Source organism: Apium graveolens, chromosome 1 (assembly GCF_009905375.1).
Source record: "Apium graveolens cultivar Ventura chromosome 1, ASM990537v1, whole genome shotgun sequence".
Lineage (NCBI taxonomy): Eukaryota > Viridiplantae > Streptophyta > Magnoliopsida > Apiales > Apiaceae > Apium > Apium graveolens.
Genome location: NC_133647.1, coordinates 107,471,048 through 107,489,418, shown reverse-complemented (window position 1 = coordinate 107,489,418; position 18,371 = coordinate 107,471,048).

Genomic DNA, 18,371 nt, shown 5'->3' with positions numbered 1-18,371 from the left:
TTTTCAGAATGGTTAGCAAACCCTGTAATGGTGAAGAAGGCCAATGGAAAATGAAGGATGTTCATGGACTTCACTGATCTGAATGACGCATGCCCTAAGGACTATTTCTCGTTGCCAAAGATAGATACTTTGATAGATGCCACTGCTGGACATGAGATGCTGAGCTTCATGGATGGATTTAGTGGATACAATCAAATCAAGATGCACAAGGATGACATCCCAAAGGTATCATTCATCACTGACTTTGGTGTTTATTGTTATCTTGTTATGGCATTTGGTCTCAAGAATGCAGGAGCCACCTATCAAAGGTTGGTAAATAAAATTTTTAAGGATCTTATTGGCAATACCATGGAGGTCTATGTTGATGACATGTTAGTCAAGAGTCTAGTGAAGACTGATCATATAACCCATTTGCGGGATGCTTTCGAGGTCCTGAGGTACCACAAGATGATGTTAAATCCTACAAAGTGTGCTTTCGGAGTAGGATCTGGAAAGTTTTTGGGATTGATGGTCTCCAAGAGAGGAATCGAGGCCAATCCCGATAAAATAAAGGCAATCTTGGCTATGGAACCACCAAAAACTATTGAAGATGTTCAAAAGTTCACTGGAAGGGTTGCTGCGTTGGGACGATTCATCTCCAAGTCCGGGGACAAGTGCTTGTCGTTCTTCAAGTCCTTAAAGAAGGTTAAGGATTTTGTATGGAGTGAGGAAAGCCAGAAGGCATTCGAGAAATTAAAGAAATATATGACTCAGGCCCCGTTGTTGGCCAAGCCAGCTTTGAATGAAGTTTTATATTTGTACTTGGCCGTTTTAGAGAGTGCATTGAGCGCTGTATTAGTTAAGGAGGAATTGAAGATCCAGAAACTCGTATACTATGTTAGCAAAATTCTTCATGGAGCTGAGTTGAATTATTCAACTATTGAGAAGTTTGCTTTTGCCTTGGTAATGGCTTCGAGAAAGCTGCGTCTTTACTTCCAGGCTCATAAAATTGAGGTGCTAACAAATCAACCCCTGAGAAATATCATTCACAGTCCCAAGTCTAGTGGGAGGTTGATCAAGTGGGCAATAGAGCTGGGAGAATTCGACATCAAGTATAAACCACGAACGGCAATAAAAGCCTAGACATTAGCTGACTTCTTGGTGGAATGTACCATACCCAACCAAGAAGTCGGGGGGCAGAAAGATACCATACCTCAAGACAAGGAAGTTGATAAGGGGGACAAAGAAAAGGATAATAAGGGGAAAGAATATTGGGTTCTCTATTTTGATGGAGCATCAAAAAAAAATTTAAGTGGAGCAGGTTTGGTTTTACAAAGCCTTGATGGGTTCTTGATTGAGTATGCCATGAAGTTAGACTTCTCGAACACAAACAATGAGGCAGAATATGAAGCTCTAATAGCTGGTCTCGGCCTAGCAGGGACACTGAGAGTCAAGAACTTGAAGGTCTGTGGAGAAGTTGGTCATATCTCAGGTTAAGGGAGAGTTTGAGGCAAGGGATGATACAATGGCTAAGTATGTCCGCCTAGTAAGGGTTGTGATGACCCAATTCGATGAATGCCATATTGAGCACATTTCGAGGGAGGAAAATGCTAAGGCAGATGCATTATCAAAGTTTGCTTCATCTGAGATACAGGAAAGTTCAGGAAGTGTATACTTCCGCGTTCTGAAGAAACGGAGCATTGATATTAAGCTTGTAGCTCCTATAGGTCTGGGGATGTCATGGATAGATCTCATTAAGACTCATATTCAAACCGGTTGGTTGCCAAATGATGCTATTGAAGCACAGAAGTTGACTGTTTGAGCACTAAGATACTCTTTGATAGATGGGATTTTGTATAAAAGATCTTATGTGGTTCCTTACTTAAGGTGTCTCAGGCCCGATGAGGCACGCTTGGCTCTTGAAGAAGTACATGAAGGTATCTGTGGGAAACACTTGGGGGGCAGAGCACTAGCACATAAGATAACCCGTTTAGGCTTCTATTGGCCAGAAATGATGGTTGATGCCAAATAGTATGTAAAGTAGTGTGACCACTGTCAGAAGCATGCACCTATCGTTAGACAACCCCCCGAGATGCTGACCTCCATCAACTCACCTATCCCCTTTGCTATGTGGGGAATGGATATACTTGGGCCTTTCCCCATGGCCACGACACAAAGGAAGTTTTTGATTGTAGCCATTGATTATTTTACTAAATGGATTGAAGCCAAGCCTTTGGCCAAAATCACAACTACACAGGTTGCACAATTTATGTGGGAAAATATCATGTACCAGTATGGAATTCCCCGCATCCTAGTCACTGACAATAGAACACAGTTCAACAATGAGGAATTCAAGAAGTATTGTGAGGAGAATGAAATTGAATTACGATTCACCTCTGTGGCTCACCCATAAGCCAATGGGCAAGCGGAAGTGGTGAATCGAATAATCCTGGATGAACGAAAGAAGAGGATCGATAAGTCGAGGAGTAATTGGGTGGATGAAATACTCCTAATATTATGGGCCTATAGGACTACCTATAGAGTCACGACTGGAGCAACTCCCTTCATGTTAGCATATGGGGCAGAAGCAGTTGTTCCTGTAGAGATATCACATTCCTCCCCCAGGATTCAAGCTTTCAATGCTGAGGAAAATGAGGAAGGGCAAAGGTTAGCCCTGGATCTAATTGATGAAGTGCGAGATGAGGCACATGTAAAGATAGTGGAATATCAAAAAAAGGCTTCATTCTACTACAACCTAAGGGTTAAGGAAAGGTTTTTCAAACAGGGTGACTTAGTCTTGAGGAAGGTGGAAGCTTCTAGTGTAGGGCAGAAAGGGAAACTTGCCCCAAATTGGGAAGGGCCATACAAGATCAAGAGTGTTCAGGGTAGAGGAACCTACAAGCTTGAGACTATGGATGGTTTTGAAGTCCCGAGAACTTGGCATGCACAAAACCTGAAGGTTTACTATGTGTAAAATAGTTAAAGCACGATTCTCACTTGTCGGAATGACAAGTAGGTTTAAAAGCACCTTGAAGCTTTGCTTGTTTAGAATTTTTATATATTTGATAGAAGATATGTTTAAGTTTTACCAGGGTTGAACCCATCTCATATAAGGTATCGAGAATACCAAGTCATAATGAAAAGTATTCAGTTTAATTTAGCCTGCTGAATTGTTGTATTATGAGGGCAAAACCAAATCATAAATTTGAGTTCGGAAAAACTACGACAATACTAAGACAAAACAAATCAAAACATCCAAAGCCGATTACAAAATTCAAAAATGACTGAAGAAAAGAAAAGTACATAATGCAAGAGATTTAGGCCTTAGAAGGCTCGGATTCTTCGGAACCGCTATCTGAGGTCTCCTCGGACGTCTCCTGAGTTTGCCCCTCAGAAGTTTCTTCAGAAGTCTCCGCTGAGGTCTCCTCAGAACTACCCTCAGACGGTTTAGATGCCTTAGGGGATGCTATTTTTGGATGCCCTTCCACCCTCGCCTTCTTAATAAGGGGCTCAGCCTCTTCCACAGAAGAAGATTCCTCCTCTTTAGAGCTGGATTCGGGCTCCTTCCTTTTTTGGCCTTGACCCTGGCTTCCTGATGATGCTCTGATCGGGGACGCTGAAGTGCCATCCTTAATAAGATCAACGAGCTTATCTGTAACGCCTCCAAGTGCAGGGACTTGCACAGGGCAAGGGAAGGAAGATTGTTCAAGAACCACAGGAAACTCATCCTGGATAGCCTCCACAGCAGCGTCCCAGCCTTCCTTATAGCTGACTGGATGAAAGAGAGCATCGTGTTCTACCATTAAGTCCTTGAATTCTTGAGTATCCATCCAGCCGTCAAAGGCCTTGTCCTTCTGGGCCTTGAGAATAACAATCTCAGCCTGGGCCATTTCAAGATCGGAAGTTGAGGAGGCAAGTTGGGATAGAAGAGCCTCTATCCGCTGGTTAGCCTCCTCCAGCTTCTTATTTATGTCTTCTAGGCCAACTTTCCAAGCCTTGGCTTGGTAAATTGCCCCTTGAAAGTGGACGTTCGCCTACAAGAGACAAAGGAAATGTGAGAAACAAGAAAAATTACGACAGAAAGCTATGGATACCAAAAGAAAAAGATGTACCGTCGCCAAGGCCAAAGCTCCGAAAAGCTCGTTGGCCTCCAAGTCCTGTTGAAGGACAAGGTCATGATAATCTACAGGGGAAATGGAATGCATAGACCATTCCTTGGCAAGTGTTGTGTTGCCCACAATCGAGTCCTTCCCCCGGATTCCCCAGGCAGGTTGGAAGAAAGCCCCTGGTTTCTGTTTCGTACGCAAGGGTTGTCTGGGGCCCTCCTCGTCTCCCTCTTTCACCTGGAGAAGTAACTCTGGGAAGCAATCCCCAAGGCCCTGGTCCTTGAAGACCTTCCCAGCGCGTTTCATCCTGGTCATTTTCAGGTCCTTAGGCTTAGTAGCCTCTTTAATTTTCTCAGTAACTTTAATGAATAAGTGAAGTGGATTTAGGAATTAGTAAAGTAAAAAGTGGGAGAAACGAAGATGACTAGAAAGGGAAGAAAATATACCCTTTTTAGGAACGGGAGAAAGGCCACGTTCCATGAGAACCGTCTCCCTGATAAGATCCCAAGAGTGGGAAGTCCCATTATCTTGAGTAAGGAGGCTGAAGGCCCTCGTCTCCTCCTCAGATAAAACTATATCATTCGGGCTCCCATCCACAACTAGCCCAAAAGACGAACGAAAGAGGGTGCCCCAGTCGCCGCCCTCCCAAAAGACGTAGAGAAACTCCTTCTTCCACCCCAAGTTATTGTCAGGGATGGACTTCCCATTCACTATGTGGGGGACAGTGGGGTGCTGGTTCAAAGAAACCCACCCCGGATTCTTGTCGGGGTTGTTCTTGAACTGAAATTTTTTTCTAAACACCGAAACTGAAGTAGGAAGGTTGTGATTGGCGCATTGCGATAGGTAGCAAAGAATCAGCCTCCAAGAGTTTGGAGGGAGTTGGCAAGGGCTGATGCCCACATCAGCTAACAGAACCGGGATAAAAGGATGAAAGGGGAGTCTGATACCTGCCCTTAGAGTGTCCCTGTAGACGCATAGAGCGTCTTTCTTCCATTGACAGGCCCTGTCGGCTGGACCCGCATGAACCAGCTTGAAGGGCTCCTTGATTTTGAAATAAGTTCTCAACTTATCCAACTCCTTTACATCCCGGAAGATACTGATGTGATCATGCACGTCCAGATGCGCGTCAGACGGATACTCATCCCCTCGAGTGCTGATCACGTCAATCAAGGAAGTGTACCTTGACCGGATGGGGAACTCATTTGACTTCTTGGCCACATTCATCTTGGCCAAACGGGTCATTTTCTTATCAACCATCTGAAAAAGGGGCACAAATTTTTAATACAAATTTGATGCAAAAACTAAGCATGAGAAGACAAAAAGAGAATACAAGAAATATACCTGAAAATTTGTAAAGCCTGGAGAGAAAGCGAGGAAAAACTTAGAAAAACTCTGAAAAAAAGACCAAGGGTTTTTTGTGAGAGAAAAGAGGACAGCTCAAGAAGTAAAAAGTGAGTGACTCCACTCACTCCTTTATATAGGCAGAAAAAGGGGAGACGAAAGGGCAGAAAAGCCCATTAAGCGGAAAGCCAAAAGAGAAAGCCCAAACTCTAGAATGTTCCAGAATATCTGTGAACTTGTTAAGTTCTGGAACCTTCCAGACTATCTTCAATAATTTTTAAGGCCCATCTCAAATCCAATTAGGACTTAGAGAAATAAAGGCCCCAAAACGAGGCCCAAATCCAAAAAGGATTTGGAAAAATAAACCCAATAAAGGCCCAATCCAAGTTGGATTATGAAAAGCCTAATAAAGACTATAGATCAGGATTGAGATCGAATTTGAGGTCGTGAATCCTGTTCGAATTCTTTCGAACAGGCGCCTGAAAAATGCGCATTAAAAAGACCAGGATGGAGGTCAAATTTGAAGTCGAGGATCCAGTTTGAATTTTTTCAAACAGGCGCCTGAAAAATGCGCGTTAAAAATACCAGAATGGAGGTCGAATTTGAAGTCGTGGATTCAGTTCGAATTCTTTCGAACAGGCGCCTGAAAAGCACCCATTAAAAAGACTAGAATGGAGATGCCTAAAAAGCACCCATTAAAAAGTCCAGGATTCAAGTCGAAACCCTGGTCGTGATTCCTAGTCAAAAAATCACGAACAGGAGTCAAAAAAGGATCAAAAATTCGACCAAGATCCAGGTCGTGGGTTCGACTAGGATTCAAATCGAAACCCTAGTCGTAATTCCTAGTCGAAACATCACGAACAGGTTTCGAAATAAGGACCGAAATTTCGACCAAAATCCAGGCCGAAGTGTAATATCCGGGATATATCGTGTAATTATTTTTGATATTAAATAATTATTATGTGTGTTCAGTATCTATTCTGTGAGTTAATTGTTAAGTGTTATCTGTACTTGGATATTCAAAAATAATATTAATTGAGTATTTTAATTTTTATATGTCCAAAATAAAATATAAATAATTGTCATATCTTCCTAATTATTTTTATGTTGATTTATTGATTTATAAGAATCATATGAAATTTCTAAAATCTTTTTCCGGGTAATTAAAATCTATTTTATAAAAACGGAAACCAACTGACGTCACCCGTTGTTACGTTTTTGGAACCCGAAACTCTTCCGAGAACTCCTTCCTAACCTAATTGTAATATTCCGAGCATTTTCCATGTTTCGACTTTTTCGATCCGGCGTACGGTTTGTTCTGCGCGGGTCCCGGCGCAACATTTTCGATACAATATTTGTTTCGGTAAATCAATAAAACCCGTATTTTCGATAAACGGGAGCATTTTATTAAACTATCCCAATTATCACTTCGTAGTACGTGTAACTAGGCGTTGAGACCAAGACCGCAGTACAAATTGTACTAATTTGGATAATTATCCCGAAAACCGATACCGTTTGGATCAGTTTTTATAAATAAACGTACCATTTTATATCCGGAATGATCCAACGGGATACTAATTTTTCGTAAATATAAATAGCCTTTTACCGTATTTTATTTCGTATCAAAATCATTTGCAGACAGATAAATATATAATTTTACAGAGAAAAATCATATATTCATAACCTGTTTCAAGAATCAAACCAACTTTTGAAGGTGTTATTGATCTTTGTTTGAAAAGCTCGAGTACTGGATTTGAAGGTCTTGAGAAGCTCTATCAGAATCTGTAATCCATACACCTGCAGAATCAAAGGCTTAATTTCTAGAAATTTATTTATTTTCGAATTATTTTTATGAAAAATATGAATTTTTGTTCGGATGATTGTTTGTATGATTTGATGATTGCATGTTGTAGAGCTTGTTTTCCTGATGATTTTGATATATTATACGTCTGATTTGGAGTTCAATAACATGTTCAAATTTGAGTTTGATTTTCGAATTTCAAAATTAGGGTTTATAACCCGTATGAATGTTCTTAATTAAAATTTGGGGGTTTCTTATTATGGAATAGATTGATGTTGTAGTATAGTGGATTGTATTCTCTGTGAAATTTGCAATCTAGTCGTATAAGTTTCATGAATCACCGAGGTCTGTAGAGAAGGGAGTTGTCTTTTGAAATTTTCCGAAGTTCGCCGGAAACTGGCAAACTTCACGGCCAAATTCCGGCCAACTTAGGGATGATTAGAATGATTTGTTCTCCGGCCACCCCTGTATTTTCCGGCGACGGGGCTGGAAAATTACAGTTTAGTACCTATAGTTTTGAAAACGATGCAGTTTGGTCCCTGAAGTTTCCAGACTTTGCAAAAATTGGATTCCTGTTTTAAAAATGTTTAAAAATCATATTTCTTATTTATTTTTATCATAAAAATTCATTTTTAATTCCTGAAAATTCTAAAAATTATTATTTTAATTTCGAAAATTATTTTTAATTCAAAAATAAATCTAAATTAATTAGTTAATTAATTTCAGTTAATTTCTAATTGATCAATTAATTCGAAAATTAATTGATTAATTGATTTAATTAATTATTAATTGATTTTAATTAATTATTTAATTAGATTTAATTATTTAAAAATGATTTAAAAATTCCGAAAAATAGTTTCGAGCTTTAAAATATTATTCTAAATTATTTCCAAGGCTCGATAATTATTCTAAAATTATTTCGGAGCCAGAATTGGCCAACCGAACCCTGTTTATTAACCCGAAATTGATCCAACGACCCATTTTAATTACGAAAAATGTTTTAAAAATCATTTTAAATACCAGAAAGCCTATTTATGACTCGAAATGTCTTTATGGATGATATGTCATTGATTATGTGACGTATTATGTGTTATATGTGATATGTTGGTTGACTGTCGGTTTATATATTCGATGTTTACTGTTTATTGCGTAACTTTCAATCCGTTAATCGGATTTGGGTAAAACGAAGGGTAGATAGAAGTATGTGTTGAATAGAATTCTATGAGTCGATTATTGATAGATGCTTATGATATATGAGTAGAAGAGGCAAGATGTAGGAAAGGAAAACAGATAGTTGAGGAGTAAGACAGTTGTGATTGGAAGCGAGTGCAGTGTAGTAAGCTAATACCAGACAAGTGTTCTGAACTTTCTCGAGATATTGTAGTACTTGATAGTCTTGTTGATATTGCAAGTGCTTTGAAGCACTAAAACCCAAACCCTGATTTCAGTTATTGTTCTTGAGCCATGAACCTTATTCTTTCTAGACCACTGATTGTTGTATACCCAAACACGAACCTCAAGTATACGATACTACTCTACAAATACATGCAAACAAAATCCCAAACACTAAACTGAATTACTTGTACACTCAACCATTGCATCCTATGCTTTGAAAGCCCAAATCTTTGAAACCCTGAAATGTTAATTCCTTTGTATCCAATTCTTTCATTACCCAGCATCCAAGCTTTTAAATTGCCTTATTGATCCTTACAAGGATTGAAACCCTTTCATTGTTACACACTTATTGTTGTTATTGATTCTGGTTATTGTTTATTATTGCAGATTCTGTTATTATGTTAGAATTGGATTGTTTTTATAAAATTGTGGACCAGATTCGTGGTCAGACCATATAATGGTCAAGTTAGGCCAATGTGTGCCTTGGATCCAATAGTTAGAGCAATGCTGTGTGCCTTGCTCGGGGTTAGTGCGTGACTGATCAGCAGCCTAACCTTGATTTTTAAAATAAAAGGATAATATCCAATTCTAAGTCATAATCCATTGTTCACTTGATATCATAATCATATTCACCTGATGATCATTATTCTCAGTTTTGTCATTGTGACTTGCTGAGCTAGTTAGCTCATTTGTGCGATGTTGTTTATATTCTTTCCAATTAAAAAGGAACCAGTTGGTAACGAGGATCCCTAGTCCAACGTGAGAGCTAGGGGTTCAGGTTGAGGAAGATGAGCTAGTAGGCTTCTTTTGGAATAATTTGAGTCTGTAAAAGGTTGTAATAATGTTTAATACCCAGTTTGAGTTTGGAATAGTTGGGATTTGAATGGTTTGTAATATATTAGTGTGTTTGGCTTGTGTGCATACTTTAACCTGTTGCGGTCCGTGGTGGTTGGTAAGTAGGGTCACTGCATATATTATTATTATCTTTATTATTGTTATAAGCAGGTTATAAATAAAGTGTGTGTGTGGACCCCAAACTTCTGACCCGGGTTTGGAGGGCGCCACAGGTTTGGTATCAGAGCTACAGGTTATAAGTCACTGACACAAGCCTAGGTTGACGGGAATGGGTAGAGGGTTAGAATTAGAAGTAAGGAATAGAAAGATAGAACGTCGAGAGGTTGAGTGCTTCGGTATATCAGGTATTAGTGTAATTCGCTTTATGGTACGAGATTCTTATATTGCGATATGATTTCAGATAGCAGAGATGGCCGACTCTTTTATTCCCGTATCAGCTGATCACTCAGAGCCTTCAGTTGGAGTGCCGTCTTCGGATCCATGTCCTGTTGTTCCACCAGTGTTGGCTATACTACCTCCACCTGTGTTACAACCCGTACCATTCCAGGCTATTCCACCTCCAGGCGTGAGGCCACCTATCAGAGGACCCCCACCTGCTGATTCAGGTTTTACCGGTCATTTAGTCACAGGAGTACCTTTCCAGTTCTCTTCCTATCCTGTCCCATATCATCAGTTTGAGGCTTGCCTTATGGAACAGCGATTCCTTCAGGGTCAGATTCAGGAGTTACTACATATTATGCGTACCAGAGAGGTGGGGAGTGGTGAGAGGCGACTTAGAGAGAGGCTTCAGGCATTTTGTAGAGCAGCTGCTGTGAGGATTGCTGAGGCTACACATGAGGATATCACCCCTGATTTCCTAGTGGAGTGGGCTAAGTGGGTTCTAGAGGAGCTTGAGGAGATAGGAGGTCCAGATTTGCCATAAGCCAGAGATTCTAAGATGAAGATGTTGAGCAGTGTTGTTATGGTTATGTAGTATGTACAGTAGTGTGTAGTGTGTATTAGTAGACTTTTGAGTTGTATTTATAGACTAGCTATGCTGACTAGTGAGTAGGTTGTTGTACCCTTTTTGCTTTTACTTCCGAAGCGTCTTTACGCTTGTACTACCTAAAACTTTTGATCCATATATATATCAGTTCCTTTTTCCTTTCCAGCACTGTCATTTACTTTATTGCACCTGTTTTACCTTACCTTATTTATTGCACTAGTTATACCCTGTGATACCATGTACCCTGTTTCCCATAACTGTTTATATTTTGTAAAGAAGCATGCAATTTATTTAGTTACAACTGTTTTCAAAAAGAAATATTTCTGTTTTGCAAAACTATTCATTTATGTAAAAGATTGATTCAAAAGCTAAATAACTTGATTGATTCTTTACAGAAAATGCCTCCCAGAAGAAATACCCGCACCAACACCCAAAATGAAGAAACCAACAACAATAACAACCAAGATGATACAAACCCGAATGTGAACCCAGGACCCATGGACCCAGCAATAGCCCAGATTCTTCAAATCTTGGCCCAACAAACATTTCATCTGGCACAACAACAACAAAGACAGACCAACCCCAGGTAACTTTTAAAACTTTTCAGGAAGTAAACCCACCAGAATTCAAGGGTTCCTTAGAGCCAATTGAAGCAAATGTTTGGTTAAAGGAAATAGATAAGGTATTTGCCTTAGTGAAAGTAAAGGAAGAACAGAAGGTTGAGTTTGCAAGTTACTATTTGAAGAATGAGGCCACCTATTGGTGGGAAATGGTGAAGACATTGGAAGGCACATATGCTATTACTTGGGAAAGGTTTAAGGAATTGTTTTTAGAAAAGTATTTTCCTCAGTTTGTTCAGGATCAAATGGAGCTGAAGTTTTTAGAATTAAAACAAGGAAACATGTCGGTAACAGATTATGAGGGTAAGTTTGAGGAATTGTCAAGGTATGTACCATCGTATGTGGATACTGACAGGAAGAAAGCTAAAAGATTCCAGCAGGATTTGAAACCATGGATCAGAGGGAAGGTAGCCATTTTTGAATTGGATACCTATGCAGGAGTAGTACAGAAGGCTATGATCGCAGAGACAGAGAGTGAGATGTTCCAGAAGGAAAAGGAAAGCAAGAAAAGGAAAGTTGAGGGAAGTGAGGGTCAGTCACAAACAGGGAAGTTTCCAAATTTTAAGAAGGGCAAGTTTCAGTCAGGGAGAAATTTTAATTTCAGGAAACAAAATGCAGGAGACGGAGGCCAGGGCAACCGTCCAGCTAATGTGAATTAGCCGAATCAGTTGAGATTAACTTTTACAGATTGTCAAGTATGTGGAAAGAAGCATGGAGGAGTTTGTAACAAGTTGAATGTAGTATGTTTTAAATGCAACCAGAAAGGGCACTACTCGAGGGAGTGCCGAAATCAGCCAGCAAGAGAGCCAACAAATAAGGATCAGCCTATCCGGAATCCAGCAGTGAAGGTTCCAGCCATTGGATTTACATGCTTTAAATGTGGAAAGCCAGGACATATGGCCAGGGATTGCAAGACACCAGCCCCAGTCAGTAATGCATTGAGGATTATGGGATCTACCCCAACAGTGAATGAGACTCCAAGGGCTAGAGTTTTTGACATGTCGATGAAGGATGCGATCCAGGATACGGATGTCGTGGCAGGTACGCTTAATATGAATTCTTTATGTGCCAAAGTGTTAATAGATTCGGGAGTAACTCGATCGTTTATTTCATAAGATTTTGTTAGTAAGTTAAATTGTCCAGTTGGGTATTTAAATGAAATAATGACTGTGGAATTAGCAAATCAAGAACGTGTAACTGTTAACCAAGTTTGTGGGAATTGTGAGATTGAGATCTCTGGTAGTAAATTTTGTGTAGATTTGATACCATTTAAGTTAGGAGAATTTGACGTTATATTAGGGATGGATTGGTTATCTAAGCATGATGCTCAGATAGATTGTCGAAATAAGAAAGTAATGGTGAAAACGCCAGACGAAAGAATAGTAACGTTCAAGGGACAGAAGCAGGTAAAGAAGTTCTTAACGATGATTCAAGCCAAGAAGTTACTACGACAAGGATGTGAGCATTTTGTAGCATATGTGATCGACAGAAGTCAGGAGCCAGCAAAACTTGAAGATATTCCAGTTGTGAATGAATTTACAGACGTGTTTCCCGACGAGTTACCAGGACTTCCTCCAGATAGAGAAATTGAATTTGCGATCGACTTAGCACCTGGAACATAATCAGTATCCAAGGCCCCGTACAGAATGGCGCCTGTTGAGATGAAAGAGCTAGCAAAGCAATTGCAAGAATTGTTAGAGAATGGAGTAATCAGACCCAGCGTATCCCCGTGGGGAGCCCCGATATTATTTGTCAAGAAGAAAGATGGAAGCATGAGACTGTGCATCGACTATAGGGAGCTCAACAAGCAGACAATCAAGAACAAGTATCCGTTACCCAGAATCGATGATCTGTTGGACTAGTTGAAGGGAGCCAAGTACTTCTCCAAAATTGATTTAAGATCGGGATATCATCAACTGAAGATCAAGCCAGAAAATATACCAAAGACAGCTTTCAGAATAAGGTATGGACATTACGAGTTTTTAGTGATGTCTTTTGGATTGATCAATGCCCCGGCAGCGTTTATGGACCTGATGAACAGAATTTTTAAGGAATATTTGGATAAGTTTGTTATTGTGTTTATAGACGATATTTTAATCTATTCAAAGACGGAAGAGGATCATGCGGAATATGTGAGAACGGCTTTGGAGATTTTAAGGAAAAATAAGTTATATGCTAAATTCTCGAAGTGTGAGTTTTGGCTATAGGAAGTTCAATTCTTAGGACACATAGTCAGTAACGAAGGGATCAAAGTGGACCCGACAAAGATCGAAGCAATTACGAATTGGGAGAGACCGAGAACACCCACTGAGGTAAGAAGTTTCTTGGGATTGGCTGGATATTATCGACGATTCGTTCAGAATTTCTCAAGGATTGCAACACCATTGACAAAGCTTACACAAAAGAATGAAAAGTTTATATGGAACGACAAATGCGAAGAAAGTTTTCAGGAGTTGAAGCGGAGATTAATCACGACACCTGTTTTGTCACTTCCAGACGATCAAGGGAATTTCGTAATTTATAGCGATGCTTCTCATAAAGGACTAGGATGTGTTTTAATGCAGCAGGAAAAGGTGATTGCGTATGCGTCAAGGCAATTGAAACCACATGAACAAAAGTATCCTACTCATGACTTAGAGCTAGCAGCTATAGTTTTTGCTTTGAAGATTTGGAGACATTATTTGTATGGAGAAAAGTGTGAGATTTTCACGGATCACAAAAGCTTAAAGTACATATTCACACAAAAGGAACTTAATATGAGACAAAGGAGATGGTTAGAGTTGATCAAAGACTATGATTGCTCGATTAATTATCATCCCGGAAAGGCAAACGTGGTGGCAGACGCGTTAAGTCGGAAGGAAAGGTTAAATGAGTTATCAGTACCTGAAGATATATATAAGGAATTCCAGAAATTGAAATTAGAAATTAGAGTTTGCAAACCTGAGGAAGCAAAAGTGTACAGTATGACTTTCCAGCCGGAGTTGTTGGAGAAAGTAAAGAAATGTCAGGAAGATGTAATGGATCAAGATATAAATCGTTTGGTAGGTGAAGAATTATGCACGCAGAAGGATGATCAAGGCATTTTGAGATTTTCATCTAGAATCTGGATTCCACCGGTGACGGAGTTAAAGAATGAAATTTTACAAGAGGCACATAGTTCAAGATATTCTATCCATCCAGGAAGTACCAAAATGTACAGAGATTTAAAGAAGAATTATTGGTGGCCAGACATGAAGAGGGAAATTACGGAATGGGTTAGCAAATGTTATACCTGTTAGAGGGTTAAAGCAGAACATCAGAGGCCAAGCGGATTGCTACAGCCATTAGAGATTTCAGAATGGAAGTGGGAACATATTGCCATGGATTTTATAGTTGGATTGCCAAGGACAAGGGCTAATCATGATGCCATTTGGGTTATAGTGGATAGACTTACCAAGTCAGCTCATTTTCTGCCTATAAATGAAAGATTTTCGCTCGACAAGTTGGCCCATATGTACCTAAAGGAAATTGTAGTTCGTCATGGAGTTCCAGTGTCTATCATATCTGATCGAGATCCAAGGTTTAATTCAAGATTTTGGAAGAGTTTTCAAGAATATTTGGGAACAAGACTAAATATGAGTATGGCCTATCACCCCCAGACGGATGGCCAAAGTGAAAGAACGATCCAGACAATCGAGGACATGTTACGTGTTTGTGCTATTGATTTCAAAGGAAGTTGGGACGAACATTTACCTCTGGTAGAGTTTGCTTATAACAACAGTTATCATGCCAGTATTGGGATGCCACCCTATGAAGCCCTTTATGGATGTAAATGTAGATCTCCAGTATATTGGGACGAAGTAGGAGAACGCAAGATACTTGGACCTGAACTGATACAGCAGACAAAAGAAATTGTTGGAATTATCCAGAAAAGATTGATAGCCGCACAAAATCGTCAGAGGAAATATGCAGACCAGTCAAGGAAAGACATGGAATTTGAAGAAGGAAGCTTGGTATTATTGAAAGTATCACCGTGGAAAGGACTAACGAGGTTTGGAAAGAAAGGGAAGCTAAGCCCAAGATATGTCGGACCTTTTGAAATCCTAAAGCGCGTTGGCAAAGTAGCTTACGAATTGGCGTTACCTTCGCACATGGAGCACATTCACAATGTTTTTCACGTATCTATGCTCAAGAAATATAATCCAGACTCCAGGTATGTAATAGAATATGAGCCAATAGAGCTTCAGGCAGATTTATCATATGTAGAGAGTCTGATAGAGATTCTAGAGGAAAGAGAGAAAGTATTGAGAAATAAAGTGGTAAAGTTAGTAAGAGTATTGTGGAGAAACCCAAAGGTTGAAGAGTCAACCTGGGAATTAGAAAGTGATATGAGAGAAAAGTACCCTCATTTGTTTTCTTAGGAGATTCTGAGGATATAATCCTTTTAAGGGGGAAGGATGTAATATTCGGGATATATCGTGTAATTATTTTTGATATTAAATAATTATTATGTGTGTTCAGTATCTATTCTGTGAGTTAATTGTTAAGTGTTATCTGTACTTGGATATTCAAAAATAATATTAATTGAGTATTTTAATTTTTATATGTCCAAAATAAAATATAAATAATTGTCATATCTTCCTAATTATTTTTATGTTGATTTATGGATTTATAAGAACCATATGAAATTTCTAAAATCTTTTTCCGGGTAATTAAAATCTATTTTATAAAAACGGGAACCCACCGACGTCACCCGTTGTTACGTTTTTGGAACCCGAAACTCTTCCGAGAACTCCTTCTTAACCTAATTGTAATATATAGAGCATTTTCCATGTTTCGACTTTTTCGATCCGGCGTACGGTTTGTCCTGCGCGGGTCCCGGTGCAACGTTTTCGATACAATATTTGTTTCGGTAAATCAATAAAACCCGTATTTTCGATAAACGGGAGCATTTTATTAAACTATCCCAATTATCACTTCGTAGTACGTGTAACTAGGCGCTGAGACCAAGACCGCAGTACAAATTGTACTGATTTGGATAATTATCCCGAAAACCGATACCGTATGGATCAGTTTTTATAAATAAACGTACCATTTTATATCCGGAATGATCCAACGGGATACTAATTTTCCGTAAATATAAATAGTGTAACACCCCCAAATCCGGGGTCGGGGATTCGGGTCGTCACGAGTTCCATTTCCCTTAATAACACTCAATCTTAATAAACAATCAACTACTCTGTACTATGACCCCACAATAAACACACACACCACAAGTTATAGTCTCAGAGATGAATATCCAAAAATAACACGAGTCATTTTATTCCAAAATTCTATGCCATTACACATTAAAACGGTTTCTGAATAGATTTACATTTCTTTGCAATTATTACATTTAATAAAGATACATAAGTCTGGTACATCAAAAGTTGAAATCCTAGCCTATTGGTAGTTCCTACCTCAGCTACAGCGACATCAACGCCTATAGGAAACTGCGAAACGTTTCCTATCCGCTCGCGAATTGGGAGCTTGGTCCTGTTCATCTTTTCTATCTGTTGTTGTGTGATGAAAGAAGAAAGCAAGGGTGAGCAACAAGCCCACCAAAATAATATGTATAATGATTAACAATATATGAGCATTCTCATAGTACTCATGAAAGTCTTGGTCAAGAAGAAATGAACCAAGCTGATATCTTAACGTGACCAAGTCGCAAAATATTCAGTATATGTACATATATACTTTTCACAATCTTTGAAATCCTCTAACATGTATAATATACACAGAGTTCCAGTTTATAACTGTATAAAAATATCGTTGCAAGGTGATCTCATATATCCAACCTTGTCTCAACGTTTTTCTGAAAATCTTTGTCATGCATAAGATAATCATTAACTAGATATAAGTTTAAAAGATGAAGTTACAAGATACTCCAATATACTTATATCTTTTCCGAATACTACTTGAACTACCACCGTTCAAGTTATAATTAGTTTCAAAAGTTCATCACACTGATGAGACTACAAGATAAGACTTGAATAGATTCAATCTTTAAAATATCATTATAAATAATGAAGTTACGAGATACTTCATTAAGTCCTTATATACATATACACACCTATATATATATATATACATTTCATACACTCCTTGAAAACCTCTGTTATGAAAATTATAAACAGAGTTGCAATATCCAATGAATTTGGAAAGGAGAAAACCTTGGCATAAACCTGATATCTTGCTGATCAGGCAAAGATACCAATAAGTAACCTTTTCTACTAGTAGATGGATGAATCCCCCACCGGTCATCACCCTGGCCACATAAGGACCTTGTGCTGGACCGCCACCCGGCCTCTTACGAGTTGATGGACTGCCACCCAGCCACTTACATTTTGATAGACCGTACCCTGGCCTGTCGCTTATGCCGACTCAATTAGATGGACTTACTTCCCGAACGTTGGGCAAGTAATCAAATTGTTTTCTCAAAACAGCAACCACGTTGCGAATGTAAAATACACTACAGAGCCGGATCCCCCAGGTTTTGAGTGAGTATTTAAATCCCCTTCGAAAGGAAGATCTTAAATTTGAAAATGAGTTTTGGGATCCGTCCTAACTTTTAAAAATCATTTTGAAGACTCGAAAACATTTTTAAGAATGTTTGGAGTAATGCTGATTTAATAAAATAAATCAGTCCCAATATATTAGAAAATATCTGAATATTATTATTTAAATATTATTCCCATAAAAAATAATCTTTATAAAAATAATTGAAGTAGAAGTTTTAAAACTCATACTTGAAATGAATATTAATAACCAAAGATATACTTATACGAAAGTATGATCTTTATTTGAATAATCGAAAATAAGTTTGATTATCGAAACATTATTCTTTAATAAAATAAAGAATATTATTTAGTAAATAAGCGGAGTCATAAGTCCTCGAATGAATATTCCAAATAATATTCATTAAATAAAATAAGCGGAGTCATAAGTCCTCGAATGAATATTCCAAATAATATTCATTAAATAAAATAAGCGGAGTCATAAGTCCTCGAATGAATATTCCAAATAATATTCATTAATAAAGTTATCGAATAAAACTTATTCGATTAATAGTTTTGAAAACTATATCTATATATATATATAAATATATATATATATTATACTCGGGAACATCGACTCCCGGTTTAGAAAAATGTTCACCTTTGGGTCCCATATACTAAGGATAAACGCCACTACTGCTTATCTCTATCATAGGTATTATGCAACTAATAAGCATTTGAACCAACAGATATATAAATCAAGAATACGAA